Source organism: Crocodylus siamensis, chromosome 11 (genome assembly GCF_052110815.1).
Source record: "Crocodylus siamensis isolate JL-2025a chromosome 11, ASM5211081v1, whole genome shotgun sequence".
Lineage (NCBI taxonomy): Eukaryota > Metazoa > Chordata > Crocodylia > Crocodylidae > Crocodylus > Crocodylus siamensis.
In genome coordinates this window covers 2,011,321-2,029,142 of record NC_143405.1, presented here as the reverse complement: position 1 = coordinate 2,029,142, position 17,822 = coordinate 2,011,321, and the positions used below count along the sequence as shown (strand labels likewise).

The 17,822-nt window shown below is 45.2% G+C and overlaps 1 protein-coding gene across 6 annotated transcripts in view; it reads left to right on the top strand.

Moving 5' to 3' along the window:
- The first annotated feature begins 4,771 nt into the window (after positions 1–4,771).
- Positions 4,772–17,822, top strand: part of NEK6 (NIMA related kinase 6) — an 88,265-nt gene continuing 75,214 nt past the window's right edge. For 4 of the 6 annotated variants that reach the window (XM_090022797.1, XM_090022793.1, XM_090022796.1 and 1 more), the window contains exon 1: positions 4,772–4,868. The gene's annotated coding sequence lies outside the window, so the exon portion shown is untranslated. Of the gene's footprint in view, positions 4,869–5,838; positions 5,895–17,822 lie in introns of those variants that run through there. The other 2 variants (XM_090022791.1, XM_090022794.1) reach the window with 2 other exon arrangements.

The window sequence follows — 17,822 nt, the reverse complement described above, 5'->3', positions numbered from 1 at the left end:
GGGATGACTTGCTAGTGTTGCTACCCCTGGCTCACACCTGGGTCTTGGGCACCTTCATAGTAACATGCATGGATTTCAAAAGGCCAGTCAAAATGCTCTGGATCCAAATGAATGCAAAGCTCAGGAGTTTTCAGACAGCGTAACCCCTTCTGATCAAGGGCAAGAACACCTTGAACCAAAGTTGGCCATGCTTTGCCTTGTGAACAGGTCTCCTGAGCTGAACAAAAACCATGGATGCATTTTGCCTTGGACTTGGGATCATCCTGTTCTCTTGGAATTGCCCTTTTCTAGGAGATCACTTGGGTGAATTTTAATGCCTACATATTCCTGGTTCTCTTGAGATGACCTAGTGCTGTGAGAAGACGCTGAACTGGTGAAGGCAGCCAAGCACACCTGGTGAAGCTGGCCTTGGTGGACAGCATAAAGGGAATGTGCTGGGCTTGGAGCGGAGTGGAGGTCAAGTCAAAGTCGACAATGGGAAGGGAGGGCACGAGCCTACATCCCTATGAACAGTCTCTAGGGCTGACTAGCATAACAGTCATTATCTAGGCCCCCGTTTAGCAACATGGGCTGCTGGGAGCTCACCCCCTGTGCTCTGCCCTCTTCATTGGTTCTTTGAATAGCAGGTTAAATGCACGATTTCAGCCTTCCTTGGCAGCTGGATCAGAGACTCCCTCACTCTTCGACCGTAGCCTCCAGAGGGAACACTGTGCAGGTGGGAGACTGGGCTTTCCCTGTGACTGCCCCATAAGACTGGAACTCGGCCCACAAAGCCACGAGCGTGCAGAGTCCTCTGCCTGCAAACCCTCTTCTTCAACCCGCGTTTCCGCTACAAGCCAATGTGAAGAGCACAGCAAGCAGCTGGAGGTGAAACGGCCCCTTTCCTGCCTCCAGCGGTTGTACCCACGCTTTACAGGTTGAACCTCCTGCAGCTTCTGCTGAGGGGAAGGTGCCTTTCCCCTTTCACCCGCTGCTTGATGAAAGAACGAGGAAATTCCACGAGCAGGAGCTCACAGTTTCCAGCCCTGCTGGGCAGAGGACAACGGGGCCCTTAGTATTATTAATTTTCCCTCCTAGGTTTTTTTCTGAGCAAAAGAAAATGGTTGAATACAAGCTTTTTCTTTACATCACTTCATCCTTTAAAGTCCTTTAGAGTTAACAAAGTGGAGGCAAAAAACAAAACCTTCTGTGTCTGTATGAAAAATTCTTTTGCTCTTACCCCAAAGATTTTCCCAAACCTAGCATCTTTTCTGAAAAAGAAAACTTTCATTTAAGCAACAAAACCTTTTCTCCATCATACTTTCCCATCTCCCCTTTCCTGGATGGCAATCGTATACTCCAGATCCCATGCTGTGAAGGATATTCTGCCACTGGTCACATCTGGTTCCCTGATGAGATCCACAGGCAGCTGGGCTGGAGTTGTTTTCTGGGGCACGTGACCTGTCTAGGTTGCATTATCTTCCTGAACACCAGTTCTTTCTGAATCCCCTTTTTGATTCCAATTTTTTTTTTTTGCATCACTTTTATCAGTTTTGAGACTAAACTGTTGCATGAATGCTCATGAGAACAACTCCCAGATCTTAATATGGTAAAAATAATAGAGGTGTTTCTTTAGGGAAGCTGGTGGAGAATTTCTGTACTGAGTTTTCGACTAGTTGCATACTGGTATGCATTCCTTTAGCATTAATTCTTCCTTTGGGACTCGAACCTTACAGAAATATGAGAACGGAGCATGCATGTAGCAGACATAGTATGAAAGTAGCCTGCATGTCCTGTATGTGTATGGAGAAGACGTGCTGCAGCTTTATAACTGGAGAGGAAAATTCACAGCCTTTCTTCTTTGGCTACTGCTGACAAAAGTCTCTTTCAGCTCATTCTATGTTTTTTATTTGGGAGGGAGGATTTTTTTTACTGAAAACAATTTCTCACAGGAAGTAGATACAGTGCACAATGACAAGTAAACTAACCAACAAGGCAAGATGCATGTATTGATATACTTGGTGAAATCCTGTTCTTATTTAAACCTTTAAGATATTATCAATAATGGACTATCTGATATAACTGTGATCATACTGATGCTATAAAGACTGTAAATTAAGACGCAGATCATAAAATCATTGCTATAAAAAAATTAAACCAGTTAAGTAAAGCCAACAGCAGTCTGATTGCTCTTAATAGCAATATCTTCATTAGAAGGGATGCTGATATATAAATACAAATAAATGTATATACATACTATATATAAATATATAGAGAAAAGTATAGAAATATATAATTTGGAGTTATGCAGTCTAATCCTACAATCCTTGGATAGTTGTAAGTGGCCCCATGTTTGTTAATGCAATGTTTTTAGCATGGCCATACAGAGCCAGGGGTGCAAGATGAATTCATGATTTTACAAGAAGCTTCCAGGAGAAATTGTACTTTGAATTTTTCCTCTCTGATTTTTCCAGTAAGGAATTTCCTGTGGAATAATAACGTACCATGTCAAGCTAAATTAATCTCTGTCAAGATGTAATTCAGGAAATTTAATTTTTTCTTTCCTTATTGAATTCTGCTAATTCGAAGTACGGGTAGAGCTGTATGGTCCGCGTAATCAAGCAGTGAAAAGCCCGGGTCTGGTAGCTGGGCACAAGAGTGCAGCACATGTTTAAAGACATCTCGCCTAGGAGGTATTGACGGAGGATGGCAGAACAAACCTCTCGTGTTCCACTTGGCACCGTACACTCATGACATCCTTGTGCCTCAACTCTGGAGACCATTATCTTTCAGAGAAAGAAGGTGGGAAAGTCTACAGCTCCTGGGATGCCTGAGATGTAGAGGGGAAAAAAATGACTTAATGTTGTTTATCTAAGCACTACCCAGTGTTGCAGATTTGGTACTGATGGATTGACGATACGATCTGCTTCAAAACCAGGTGGCCTCTTCGTTTCCATCTGTTGTGTCTACTGCTCTGTCTCTAGCGAGAAGCATGGCATAGCTGTGCAGACATCTGCACCCATGAGAGAAAATTCCTTGCATTATCAAAGAAATGCAAGGAGATACAGCTTATACTCTTGCAGCGTCTCAAGTGCTAGATACACAGGAGAGACTGACGTGCCGGACAGATGATGTCTGCACGTACCCACACTGCCTGCACCACTGACCTCACACGACAAAATTGAACAACAAAGCCCAAAGCCAGCCAGAGCGTTTCAGGAGTTTCTTGTGGATGAAACTAAGTTCAGTTCATGTGGAGCTCAGATTCATTCCAGACGTCTCGTTGCTCTGGCAAAAAAAAAGTTCGACTGAAAAGAGGAGGTTTGTAGGATGAACTCAGTCATTTAATCCAGCGCTTGCCGCAATTTCTCAGGTTCCTACAAAACAAACTTATTTTGAAGCTGAAACCACGTGAGCTTGATCCTGCTGGAAAAACTGAGTGCTGCGAACTGAAACGTCTCAGGTAATCAGCTCCACGCAGCTCTCGTGGACATGCTGCGCCAACGGAGAGGAGACTCATATCCAAACATCGTGCTGCTCCGCGGACGCCGAGTGGCCTTTGCCGAAGGGGCCGTGTGTCTGGGCAGGCGTTGCGTGGATCTCGGGCACCTTGCGGGGGCCTTTTAGATACCACTGCAAAGCAAATGCAGCACGGCCGGGCTGAGGGGCTCCTGCAGACCCAGACGTGGGCAGCCCTGACGAGGTTTGCGCTGCCCCCTTCCCCTTGCGCACCGGGGCCAGCAACACGCCCCAAGGCACGGGGGTCGGGCTCATCTCTCACTGTGCCCCGTCAATGAGCCATGGTCGAGGTCCTCCGCCCATCGCAGGATGGCCCATGAACGCCGGGTTGCAACCAGCTCTGGAGTTGTGATGGCTCTGCAAGCACTAACTTTATATCTGCTTGGCTCTTTTGATGTCACTGTTGTCCCATGGCTGTTCCTCAGCACAGGTGGCTGGTCATACTTTTATTGCGCGATTCACCAGTTCCTTGTACGACCGCCGCTTTGCACAGCGGCCAGTCCACATTTATCGCGCCACCCTCCACCTCTCTGCGTGATACCAATCGCTGCTTTGTGTTACTCCACCGTTCTCATGCTGCTGTTGCACCACTCCCCACGTTTGTGTGATCTGGACTTTGCACAGGCGGCCTTCCTGAATTTATGGCGCGATTCCCCCGTTCACGGCCTGGCCTTCGCAGGGGGGGCCCATCAACATTTATTGCGCACCCCCCATTTCTGTGTGATGATAAATACTCTGCAGAGGTTGCCGGTGTCCATTTATTACGTACCCCCCGTGTGAGCACCGCTTTGCACAGGCAGCGGGTGAACATTTATTGCGCGATTCCCCTATTCATTATGTGGTCACCACTACGCACAGGCGGCGCCATTCCCCCATTTCTGCGTGATCCGGACTTCGCACAGGCCGCCGGTCTACATTTATGGCGCGATTCCCCCGTTCACGGCCTGGCTGCTACTGCGCAGGGGCGGCCCGTCAACATTTATTGCGCCCCCCCCCCCCATTTCCACGTGATAAATGGAGCCCTGTGGAGTATTTATGGCGCCCCGTGTGGTAAATCCCCCGTGGGGAGGGGTCGGGGCTTTCTCCCGGCCCGCGCCATGCAGGTGACGGCCCCCGGCCGCGCGCTTCCCCTCAGCCACGGAGCGCCGCGCCAGGCCGCGCCGCGCGCAGGGCCCCGCCCCCGCCCCCGGCCCGGCCCCGCCCCCTGGCGCGGCGCGCGCGCTCCCGGCGGAGGCCTGCGTGGCGGCAGCGGCGGCGCGCTCGCGGGGGCGGGGCCGGGGCTGGCGCTCGCGCTCGCGCCGGCGGGGGCCGGGCCGGGCCGGGCGCGGGGGCGCGCGCAGGCGGCGGGAGGCGGCGCGGGCGCCCGGCAGGTAACGGGGGCGCGCGGGGGGGGTCAGCGACCCGCCCCGGGGGGAACGGGGGGGAGCAGCGCCCCCCCACACGGCGCGGGGCCCCCGAGGAGCGCGGCCCCCGCCTGGAGAGGAGCCCCCCACCCCGGTGGTGTGAAGGAGCCGCGTGCCGTCCCCGCCACACTTTCGTTCCTGTCACGATGTTGCACTCGGGATGTTTTTTGGGGATCCCCAGTGCTGAGAATTAGGTCAGGTTCCTCTGTGGGCCCGGCCCGGCCAGACGTGGGGATAAAGAGGCGGTTTGGAGGTGGAAATGTCACTTAAATGCGTGGCTCTCGACCCTTTTTTACGACGCATTGGAATCGGGGGCGCTTCTGGAAAGCACCGCCACTTGCTTGACGGTAGAAAACTAACGGGGCGATTCTCCCGTGGCGGAGGACTCGGAGAGGCTGTGGCGGGGCAGCGTGGTGGATTCCCGCGGGGAAAGCCGGGGTTGGCGGTGCAAGTCGTGTTTGAGCGCTGAACGGTGCCAATGCCGCTTGGCCACCTGCGGCAGGGTCACGAGGGGGCTGGGCCCCACGACCTGCTGAGTCCGGCACCCTGGGGTGCTGCTGCAGGCACGTAGCTGACAGGGATGGGCTTGCTGCAGACCCCTCCTCCAGAGTCCGGAGCGGTGCAAGCACCTATGCTGCCTACGTGCAGAAGAAACGCTTGCACGTTCACCTTGCCCCTGAGGCAGGGGCTGGACCCGAGGGTTTCGCGAGGTCCCCTCGAGCCCAAAAATCTATGACATGACACTGGGGGCTAAAATACAAAATTACCGTTCAAAGGTTGAGACCTGCCAAAAAGTGAAAAGGAACCCCTTGATGGGATCTTTACATTCAGCCTTTCTGTTGGCAGATAGTGCAGGCAGATGATAATACTTTATTTAGTAGGTTTCATCAGAAGATCTCCACATAGGTTTTTGAAGCAGCATTGCCTTAATTTGCAGATTAAAAAAGCCTGGAGGAAGGACCTGTCTCGGACCACGCCATGCAGGGAACAGAAGTCAGTGTTTGATCTTCTTGTTCATATAAGTTCTAGGATAAGTTTTTTTTTTGTTGTTTTTTTTGGAGGCTCCATCACAGTCATGTTGTGGTCCCTTGTTTTAAAAATGAGAATTGGATTTCATTTTCTCAAACTTTATAGATGTGTCTCATAGCTGTTGTCTTGAGAACCCGCTAGCTTTCAAGAAATGCCCAGCTTGTGAAAGCAGTGCAGTGCTGCTCAGACGCAGATACAGCATGCTGCTCGGACAGATGTTGGCAGAGTTTTGGAAAGTTTTTGTGAGTTAGTTCTTGGGGCTCATGTGACATCAAGATAAAGCACAGAGGAGTAAGAACAAGGGTACGGTTAGGCTGGACATCAGCCAGGCAGTAATCGGTGAAATGGTGGAGCAGAGGAAGTTGTGGGGTTCAGACCTGGGCTGGACAAAATGCTACAGGATCCTTTTTTGGGGGAAGTTGCCTGTTTGCTTAAGGCTTGAATTGGCGGTGATCTAACAGGTGTGGCCCATTATTAACCTCTAGGATGCAGGTTAGATAGACATCTCAAAGAGAAAGGAGTGTAAAAGGAAAACGATTAGAGGATGGAGGAGCTGCGACGCATGATGTGGAGAGTCACTGGTGGTCAGGAACGTCCAGTTCCACACCGTTCTCTTGCACACATTGTGTCCGAGGCAGGATTGCAAACCTCAATTGCAATCGAGGTCCGCAGTTTGAAACTACGTGTTTTACAAGCATCTTAAATAAATCTAACTTTTTAAAACGTAAGTGGCCAGGCAGGAAGCTGCTGTCTTACTTCTGCTAATAACACGGGGCATAGGCAGTAGAGTTCCTGTTTGAATGCAGGATAAAATGGGCAGCTCAAAACATTTGTGAGCTTTATTAAAACAGAACAAATAACCACCCTGAGGTTTTTTAAGTGGTTCAAATATAGCGGTTTGTATAGATACCGTTTTTTTTTTATGTGGTTGATCTGCTCTTTTTTTCTGTCTTGGCTTAATTTTACATATGAATTGTTTTGGATAGGGTTGAGACTACTTTACTCAGCACAGGTTAGACTTTAATGTAGTTAAACATCTGGCCCTACTATAAGTGCCGCAGTTTCACATGCCTGAGAAATCTCTGGGGTTAAGTTGTGGTTTTCGAATACCATTTTGAAGGTATCAGAAATAAACTATTTTACATTTTTTCAAGGTGAAGATCAACCATTTAATTTCCAGGAACAGGTGACATTTAACAGCATCCTAACTGTTTAGACGGGGCTATGATATGACATTGCAAAACTATGTTAGAAATTATATTTTGTGAAATAGGGCAGATGGTTTTCAAAAAACTTTTTTTTAAGCATAATGTTTACTTTAGTTTGGTGCTACTTTAAGTGTCTGGTAGCTTCATAGATTCCAGCTAGTGAGCAGCTGTCTGTCACAGATGGGAGAGGAAAAAAATCCCCTTTGCTGCTTGCTTCCAAATAGGTTTTCATGCAAAACCAACAGTAATGTAACAAAAGCATCTCAGTTGGTTTCAATTTTTTTTTATGCATGTAGGTGAGGCAGGCAGGCAGGCAACACACCATGATTGTTCAAAGGAAACTAGTGCTAAATATCAGTGAACCAAAAGAAAAGGACCCAACCCATTACTCAGAAAAGCTGCTATTATTTTCATGAACCTTAACATCTCTACAAATTCTGTTTTTTAAGGAGCAGGCTGTAATACTTCACGTAGATTTGTCAAATTGCATCTCAGCAAGATTTAGAAATCAAGAAGACTTGGTATTGATTTTTGACACATTGCCCAGAGTGGCTCAGAAGTCGTTGTTCTCACCCAGAATGCACCTCGTGTTCCCGCCACGGTGGTGTTGACTGCATGTGTTTATTTTCCCCTTCATCATTTTGCAGTGCTTCTTCAAGTATTTCTTCCTATTTAGCTGTATTTTGACAAAATACAGGGATCCACTATCCTGCGTTTGGTCCTTATTTTATACACTAAGAACAGTAAAATCAGATAACCTGGGGAATTCTTGGGGCACTATGTTATATTTTTCTTCATTAATAAGGCCCCAGAAGGGAACTGATGGGAAAACTACAGGTACATGCAGGGCTTTTGTTTAAAATCTCACAATTTGGGGGGAAAATAAGGATAAATTACTTCATATATAGTATTTTAAACTTGAAGCAGAACTGCATTTTACTGAGCTTTCAGATCATATTCTATAATGATCTGTGGTGTTGTTTCTGTATCAACTAATGCTACTCGGCAGTGGAAGACATAAAAATAATGCTTGAATTAAAATAATTAGTGCAGAAAATGCAAACATTTATTTTTAATGGTTAATTTGAGTGATTTAAGCAACTTTGTGTCCCTGTGAAATTTGCTACTTTACTGTTCAGAAACTTCCTGATTTTATTAATATGTACCTTAAAGTAGCTGGATATTCTTTTCCACTCAATATCATTATTGTCTTGAGTATGACCTTTAGTCTTAAAATCCAGTTAGTTATTACCAGTAACTCAAATATATTTTTAAATACAAAAATTAAAACAAGCCAGTCCTAGTGTGGAACCACGGATCATTGACCTTGAAAGACTGGCCTAAAGAAGTGCACCTCTTCCATTCAGGTGCTGGGATTGCAGTGAGTAAGGTACTGTTTCATTCATTTGGCTTTTTTGTCACTAACTTAAAATACTTTAATTCCAAGGCTATTTTGGCATCTGTGTTGGAGGCTGGTATATATGTGTGCACGCTTTTTTCCCAGACCATCAGCTATGGGGCTGACTGAATGAGGGCTGCTGTGAAAGGACTGACCCGTTCAAATTTGTTATGCAGTTCTGCTTTCCTAATTTGATGGACAGATTATTTGTTGGCAAAATAGATCATTTAAAATATTCTCTGGAACTTTATTTTTTCCAGGCAAGGAAGCTTTGTTGGAAATCCTTTCCAGAGCCAGGTTTCTTAGCTAAAAGGAGGAAGAGATTCATTGGAGTTTTATGCCTAGGTGCTTCTCTCCTGCTCCTTAAATCCTCCAGTACGTTCCCAGAGTGTAGACCCTAGGACTGCTAAGAGAGAGGCAAGAGCTTATTGAGTCCTGAGGCGTGTGAGCACATGCACATACTCTCTCCATCCAGTACTTCACTTTGGCATCCCCCTGAGCAGCACTGATGCAGTAGTTAGTGTCTGACTTGGACAAGGAATCCCCTAATACTGGTGTGTGGTTATATAGGTGAAGAGTCCCATTTGGGAAGGTTCTTTCCCCTTCGTATTGTGGGCTGTATCTGAAACGAATTGTAACCAACATTTATACCTAGTGCACTGGCATCAGAGGGATCAAAAAAGAGGCAGATAAGAACAGCAACCCTGGGGACGAGTCTAGAATGTGGACTGAACAGGTGGCGTCTGTTCCACACCCTGGGCAGGACTTCCAGCCTTCTCTGTAGTAGAGCCTGGTGGCGCTGACCCATTCTCCTGCTGCTTTTGGTGCTTAGTCCTTGAGCCCCAAGAAACTCACTCGTTACAAGGTGAGAAGTGTCTGTCAGGCTGCTTGAAAATGCGCCGTGCACACGAAACAAAACCTCAAATCCATGTTGACAAGAAAGATGGGTGCTGGATAGCTGGTAGAGTTTTTTGTAGAGAGGAGACATGTAAAGTGGCACGCTGGGCAGTAGGAACCCCAGCAAGTTCCTCCGTTGCTGCTGCCTGTCGGTGCCTGCCTCTGAGTCAGCAGTCTGCTCCTGGCTCAAGTGGCATGGGATGACTCAAGTTCCAATTTTTCCCCTTTCCTTGGAGCCAACTGTCCTCCTTAATACCAGAGAATAACTGTTCACCTAGTGAATTTGAAACCTTGAAATTAGAGGGCCAGCTAGCAAAGCATGCGTGCACTTGTGCCCTGTGCTACTCTGATTAGACTCTGCAACTTGTGACTCATTTTGGGGAATTTTAAGGAAAAAATGTGTTGCACCATCATGTAAACTTTGGCCCAGCTTCTCCCAGCAAGAGCTAACCAGCTGGGGTTGTTTTAAAGAACAGGTTTTTGTCCTCCTTCAGCTTCTGAAAGGAAATTTTTTCTCAACCAGAAGAGTCCTACTTTTGCCACTGTTAATAGTATCGGGAGCATCAGGTCTGTTAAGGAGTTTGTGGGTGCTCAGGGCTGTGGGTATATGCAGCTGTGGGGCTGGGTTGCACTCTTGTGGGGATGAAGCTGTAAGCGCTACAAGAGGTGTGTATTAGGCACTGGACTGAAGCAGGTGTCAAAACAGGTACAAAAACAGGATTTCTGATGGGCTGACTGGAAGTGCCTTCATCTTCCAGTAGCTCTGCTTTGCTCTTTGTGGGCGGTCAGCATTTCACTAGGTTTTCTAGCCACCGCAGGTTCTTTCCGAGGTAGGCAAGACATACGTTTCAAATACAGGAAGGAAATGGAAATGTTATTTTTATCAGCCTTCACCAAGAAGCAGGTCACCTTTAATCAATTTGAAAATCTAAATGGTGGCTTTCAGCTCTTGCTATATTAAGAATCAGTGCTGCCTTTTGTGGCAGGCTGTATATACAAAAGCCAGTACTATGTAGTAAATACACTCTCTCTCTGTTTTCATAATCATTGTACTTAGAGTAAGTGCTTCTTGGGTGGGTATTACAAATCTGTTAATCTTTATGGTATTTATAGGGTAATTTTTAACTTGCTCAAGCTCCTTGCTTCCTTTGCAGGTCGGTTTCTCAATTTATAACATTTTGTCAGTTTTAAGAGCTTTACTGTGAGCGTAGAGATGGCTGGGACAGCTCTCTACCTGTGTTCGCTTTCTTTCTCTGGAGCTCCTCAATTTAAGAATCCTTCTGTTCTCTGATTTGGTCTTCAAGAGGGTCTTATGACTACTTTGCATTGTGGCTTTTGTGCTCACAAATGTAGGGAAAGGGGAAAAACTGAAGCAATTTTATAGAGTCTCTGAAAAACATGTCATGACCAGTGGAGCCACACCTGCAGCAAATGCTACTTCACTTTTGTCACCTATTGATTGCTCAGCATCGAAGTAGAAAATGGATGGACGAGTCCTTAAATTAAAGAAAACTCTTCCCCTTTACTCCTTTTTACATGTTTAAGTCTTTCAGTGCTTCTGAGTCATTTTTAGCTCCATTAAAAAAAATCTCTGAGTCACAGCACTTAAGGTTATCTTGCAGAAATATGATCTGTCTGTGGGAGGGCCTGGATTTTAACCGTTCTGTAATGGAAGGGCCTGCCTCTGTCTTTCTACAGGTATCCTGTTTGATTATTGTTCCTGTTGGAAACGGGATTTCACCATACTTTACGGCTCGACAGGGTTTTGGTACAACCATGTAAAGGCAGAGAGTTATAAATTTCATAGACATTAGGGCTGGAAGGGAGATCATCAAGTCCAGCCCCAAATGGTGTCTTCATGGAACTTTTTCGTAAAATCCCTTCTTATCACCGTCTTTTAACCACTGTATCCTCCTATCCTTCTCCAAGTAATTTTTTGGACAGAAATAAGGGTGTGCAGGGACCTCAATGTTGTGGCATGGAAATGCCAGTGACAACGCGCAGCCTGTCTGTGCGGGATCTGCTGTCTTTAGCTCTGGATGTGGAATGGTTGGAGATTTTCAGAAAAAGCATAGCGTGTAGACAAGGCCAGAGAGGCTAAATGCTGCAGTATTGAGCTGTATTTCTTCAGTTATCTGGGAATCTTGAAGTGAAGTCTTCTGGGTTTTCCTCTCTTGTGCTTTTCTGTTGTATATTTGTAAAATGAAGCTTCTGCTGGCAAAAGCAGGTTTCAGCAACTGCGACGGCTCTTTGAGGATCTAATAAGTCCCCTAAGGAGCTAGTGTTCTAGTTACATTTTTTTTTCTTCTTCCCACGGGGAAACCATGATTCTTTCTCATGGAGAAAAGCAGCTCTTGTAGCAGTTTAGGTACAATGCACCATAGATCTTGGTTCTTAATGGAACTGGATGCATAACTTTTTTTGAAGACAGAGCCAGTCTTTTGGAAATAGCTGTCTTATAATGCTGCAGTATAACTTGCTTATCTTTAGTGTGTTACTTTCTGTACACCCCCACCCCCAAAAAAAAACCCCCCAAAAAACCAAAACCCCTTTTATCTGTGTTTTGTTTAGGCATTAAAAAAAAACAAACTTCAAATGGTAATTGGAGTAATAAGGATTTTATCTCCAGGTCAAGCAAGTCTGGGTAACTTATTTCCCTGCCATCAGTAGCAACTGCTAGAGAGAAGCATGCGACCCCTCCCAACTAACCTGTCAAACTTTGGAGGTCTGCAGGATTGTACGTCTTCTTAAGACCACAGCAGCAGCAAGGTTGTGTGTGAATTTGGGGCTGGTGATGCATGCGTGATTGACAGCACTAGAGACGGGAGCCCTCTGTCCCTGTAACTTGAGGCGGAACTCGAAAGCGAGGTGGAAGGCAAGTGTTGTGTCATTTGCTGTATTTTTTTTTAAGCAGCAAACCCTCTGTGCATGTGTCTGCATGCAGCTATGTGCTGTAAAACAGGCAGCACATTAGAAATTGTTGGTTCAGCCTGCTGATGGGATCCATCTTGTCTGATCGGGCCAAGAGGATCCTTTGCTTTTCCTGGTGCGTTGGAACTAGGGCACAGATGAGGACCAGCTGGCTGGCTGTTGCTGTGTCTGAACAGGGCTGAAGCAGTGGTGGTTGAGCAGATGTGGTGAGGATTTCTGCACTTTGAGTGTGTGTGTGTGCATGTGCACTTGTGTGTACATTGGGTGTGTTCCTCAAGATCACATCATAGCAGGCGGTTTAAATTCGTGGCTGCTTTTGGAGAGTGAAGTAAGTAGCTCCCACCAAGACGGTGTTCCTTTGTGTGCAGGTGTCGCTAGGACATTGCATTAGTTTCTTTTGAACATAATCCTTATTGCTGTTGTTCATGCTCTTGCCATACTGACTATGGTGGAGCAGTGAGACGGGGGGCGGGGGGGGTAGGAAATGTGCTTGCAGCAAGACACTGCTGAACAAGCATGTTGCAGACATGTTCGGGCACCAGCCATGTATCGGTCCCTAGGTAGCTCTAGACTTGCTTTGGATTGTAAGCTCCTGGGGACATGGGTTGTTGCTTTAGTATAGTGTTGCATATCATGCCGCAGTGGGGCTGGGATTGCTACATGCAGCTGTAAAATAAATGACACTTTTATGAGTTGGGTTTGACCTGCTGAGCCTGTGAGTGGCCTGGTCTCCTACTTTATTTTCTCCATGCCAGGCTCTTGTCTCTGAGGTCAGCAGAAGTGCTCAGATCAGGACCTCTGCCGGGGAACAACGAGAGAGTTGCTGACGGCATATTGTACTCTCTGAGGCCCCTTGACTTCAGACTCGGTTCTCCCTTTCTGCACTTTGGTCATAAATCTGACTTGTGGCTCTGACTCTTAGAAACCACGTCTATGTTTTTAAAAGGAAAAAAAAGTCCCCACTCGACTCTTAGTAGTCACCCTTCTTCCTGAAGTATCTATCGGATGCCCTGCTGCTCTTTTCAAGCAGCGTTCAGTGTGGCCACAAACATGTTATTTGGGACTGAACTTTGTAAATTAGTGAGTCGAGTTCTTTGGCAAATACAGGTCTGTTAAATGCAGTCCATGGGGGGGGCTGTATTGAGTGGCTGCATAACTAGTGTGCAAGGAGGATTCATGCAAAAAGATTCAAAACGGTACAATTAGGAGCAGTATATGTAGGCTAGTAGATGAGCTTGTTTTCCTAGCCACTCTAACTCCCTCCTAGAGTTCACATAGACCTTCAGGTTTCCAACATCAGTCTCTGTGGAAAATGTGCTTTTATAATATCTGTCTTTCTGGATTTCCCTGAGCACAATGTACCACTCTGTAAAGCTACTGTTCGTAAGGTTATTAGCTCAGTCATTTCATTTGTAGCTCACAGCGATCAAGTCCCAGCCATGGACAGCAGTGATTAATTGCAGATGACGATGTATTGGCTACATGTACAGTCTCTAATGTTGCACTTACGAACTATTAGCATTTGAATCACGGTTCTCTTTTTTTAAAACTAAACTGGACTCCTCACTAAATGAGGGGAGGCAATTAAAGGAGTGCTAGAAAGTTAGTATTTTGCTATGGAACTCCATCCCTGTTCTCCTCATTTTTTTTTTCCTTAAGTAAGCGATTTTTTTTCTGTTTTTGTTTTTTACATCCAATCAACTTTGTGTCTTTGAATACTGTTATCAGTGTGACTCATTGACTGTGCCACACCCTTGTGATCTTGGGGAGCATTACCTCCACCAACAGAGAGGAACTGAAGCTCCAAGAGAGAAAGCTGTTGTTGTTAACAGGCTCTTGACTCCCCTGTCCTTTTCTTGGTCTCCTGGAAGTGTCCAGCATTGGGTTGGGTTTTGACTTAATGGACACCCCTTCAGATGGTAATAGCTGTCCCCCATTCTGGGCCTTTTCCTGTGCCTTCCCTGGTACACCTACCCCAAGACTGAGGCCTTGGTTATCTTCTCCTGGGTCCAACCATGAATGCCTCAGCAAATCCAAGTGGTGTTTGGATTCTGCTGTTGACATCTGTCTGGCAGCTGTGACTTACAGTTAATATTTGGGATGTGCACAGGCATCTTGGAGTATTATTTAGTGACAGGGGGCACACTGCATGCAGAGCCATAGCTTAAAATGATGCGAGAGCCTCAAGCATGTGGATCTTACTCATGCTCTTTGCTGTTCCAGGTCTTGGATACTTAGGCACAGCCTGCTTCCATGTAGCTTCTGCCTGGCTCCTGGCACAGTGATCATTCCTCCAGCATGCTTTCTCCTAGGGTACCTTTTTTGTAGTCATGTTTTTGTTGATTCTACAAGTTTAGTCTTGGGCAAAACAGAACCTGTCATCTTCCCTGGGACCTAGAAGCAGCATCTCCCAGGAATGATCCAGTTGGTCTTTTGGCTGCTTACAAGGATGAATATTTGAACTTTCCTATCAATTTCTCCTTTTTTTGTTTCCTGCCTAGGCCAGATCCCCAGAACGGGTCTGTCTTAGCCTTCTGAGTTGAAAGCATCAGTGATACGAAATGAAAGGGGGAGGTGAAGTCTCCAGTGTTCAGAATGATGCAGCTCTCTCAGTACAAGTGACTTTGAGGCCTCGTAGGAAATCTGTAGCAGAACTTGGAATACGTTGGACCTCAATCTTATTTGGTTTATTAAGACTATTTTGGTTTATACAAACACGGTGAGTTCACATCTCGGGAAGCATTGTTCGTGCTTCACGTGCTTGCGAGCATTACAGTAATGAGGAAGAACAAAGCTTCAACTTGTGCTTGATAGGGGAATGCGTGACTTTTGGAGACGGCAGCATGTGCCAGCCTGGATTCCCAGTGCTGCTGAAAGACTGCTTTGTCTTCAGCATTTCAGCTTAAAATGCTGGAGAGCCCATGCCATAATTGGGAAACATTCAGCAAAAGTAGGAAGTCTCAAAATTTCAGGCTGGTATGGACTAGCTCCATGCAGTGGGAAGATTGGTTTCTTAGGAGATCTTACTATACCAGACAAATGGCTCATCAAGATAGACTTTACAAGTCTGAGTATTTTGTGAGTACATCAGATCCAGCAGGAAACCTGTGGGATGAGTGCTGTTAGGGTTGATTGGAATTTTTGCACTTTGAAATTGCTGCAGTCTTTGGTTTTATGACTGGAAACATAAGAATTCAGTACTTGAGCTTCATATGAAGTACATCTGTCATATGCAATAAGCTAAATAAGGGTGCATGGAAGTTCATAAGGGTTTTGGGCATGATATAGAAAGAGATCCCATTGAGTTGAAGTGGGACAGACTAATGGAAGACATGTGAAGTAAAGATCAGCAGGTGAAACCTCTATTTTTAGTAGGGACTAGTGTACTAAGATGATCAATTATCTGAGAAGTAGGTCTGTCACCTCAGTAAGCCTGGTCTTTCAGTGGATGGAAAGGGCCAGGTGTGAATCCTTGTACACTGTATGAATACCTCTGCTATTTTATCTTATTAAGTGGTAGGTTTTCAGGGGAGCGGTTTGCTGTAGTTTTGTTTTGACTGACAAACTATATATTAATTCAAGGGGGGGAAGCCCATATAGAACAATACTTGTTTGCACTGATAACCAGACACGGGGAAATTTTGAATAAACATGGCAGTAGTTTATGCCGCACTTGAACCAAGTTGTAAATATTGTGACTTTTCTAATACACAGTCTCTGCTCCAGTACTTCTTTCTTTCAGCTGTGCATTCCCCTCTGTTATACATTACTGTTTCTTGAAAATAGTTGTGGCGGCTGATTGTAGTCTGGGAACTTTTTCAATTTGCGGGAACTTGCACTAGCAAAAACATCCTGGCTGTTTTTATAGAAACCTTGCCCACACCCCACTTTGCCGTCCAAACATCTCTAAATCCCTGTTGGATTCTGCTGACATCACTGTGGTAATCCACATATTTACTTTGTGACACAGGCTAGTGGTTAGAGCAGGCATGGAGTCAGGACAGATGCATTTTATTCCCAGCTCTGACTGTTATCCCTGTTATCTTGGCCAGGGTTGTTTAATAGTAACTTCACTTATCGCCTGTCTTTATACGCGTTGTAACACTGACCACGTAAGAATGGCAGGAAGTACGATGCGTCTATAAAGCACTTTCAGTGCACGGTATTGTAAATATGGGTGGGGACGGTGGTTTTCGTTGTTATTCAGGTGTTCGCTTGAGGGGATAATCCCGTATTTTTTGTGGGTGTCCTGAGTTGAACCAAGCAAGGTGTCTGATATTACCTAATTTGTTCCTATAAGTTTGGAGGGTTTGATTTCATCCATCCCTGCACAGGAAGTCTGGTAGCTACCGTGTGCCTTTTTTGTCAAAGCTACCTGATTCTTCTCCAAATGCTTTAATTGGTCATTATTTACCAAGGTAGCCAAGAAAGCCAGTGGTTGTAACTATTTGTTTCTGCATTTATTAAAATCCTCTTATTCATGCTTGAACACTAGCAAGCTGATAAATATTAAGATCTAAAAATAAGGTAGGTCTATTTTTTCCTTTGGCTAAAGTGTTTTTTTTTTACCTGTAGGATACATTAATATTTCTCGAGTTTCTGGCAACAAAGTTGATTTACTGGGATGCTGTGATAAGGATCTCAGTTCAAAATCAAAGAGCCCTGAGACTGCTTTACCCTTTGCTTTGTGCTGCCTTTCCAAATACTTTGTTACATTTTTGTCATTGATTTACATTTTTTCTAGCAACTCTTAAGTTGTTTCCATCCATTTTATTTTAAATGGGTTTGATTTGTTTCCCAGCTGTCTTGACTCTTTTAATGTTACCTTTCTCCATTCAGCATTTGCTTTTTGCCTGGTACTTTGGCTGTTATCTGCTGAGCCTGATACAAGTTGGACTCATTCTCCGTTTTGAAACATTACTGGGTCAGTCCTCCCAGTGTTTTTTATAAGTTATCTTCACATGTATTTTGTGCTCACATAAATGAGGGATGGATGCATAAACTCTTCTTGTTTTGAAGAAAAAGAGATTCTGACAGTAATCTGAATCAGTTTATTAAATTCTTTTACTTGTCAGTGGTAGTTCTTACTCTTGAGTGTTGCCCAACTTTCAGCATGATTTGCATAAGAGTATCATTGGTTTTAAAAATACTGTAAATATTTATAGCCCTTTTTGAAACAAACTGGATGTTTTACTGTGAAAATCCCTGATGGTAGGCAGTTGCTTGTAAATGTTGGTAGATGGGCCCACAGTTAAACTCTTCACAGGTTTTCAGGGTTCTTTACCAGTAGACATAGATCATGTTGAGAAAGTTATTGGAAAATCACTCTGCAACAAATTATGCAATGGCCAGTGGATTGTTCAATACAAATAACATTACGTAGCTAATGATACCCTTTTCATTTTAATATCTTTAACCGTTTATCTGCATTACTTTGTTTTATAGATGTCACTGACA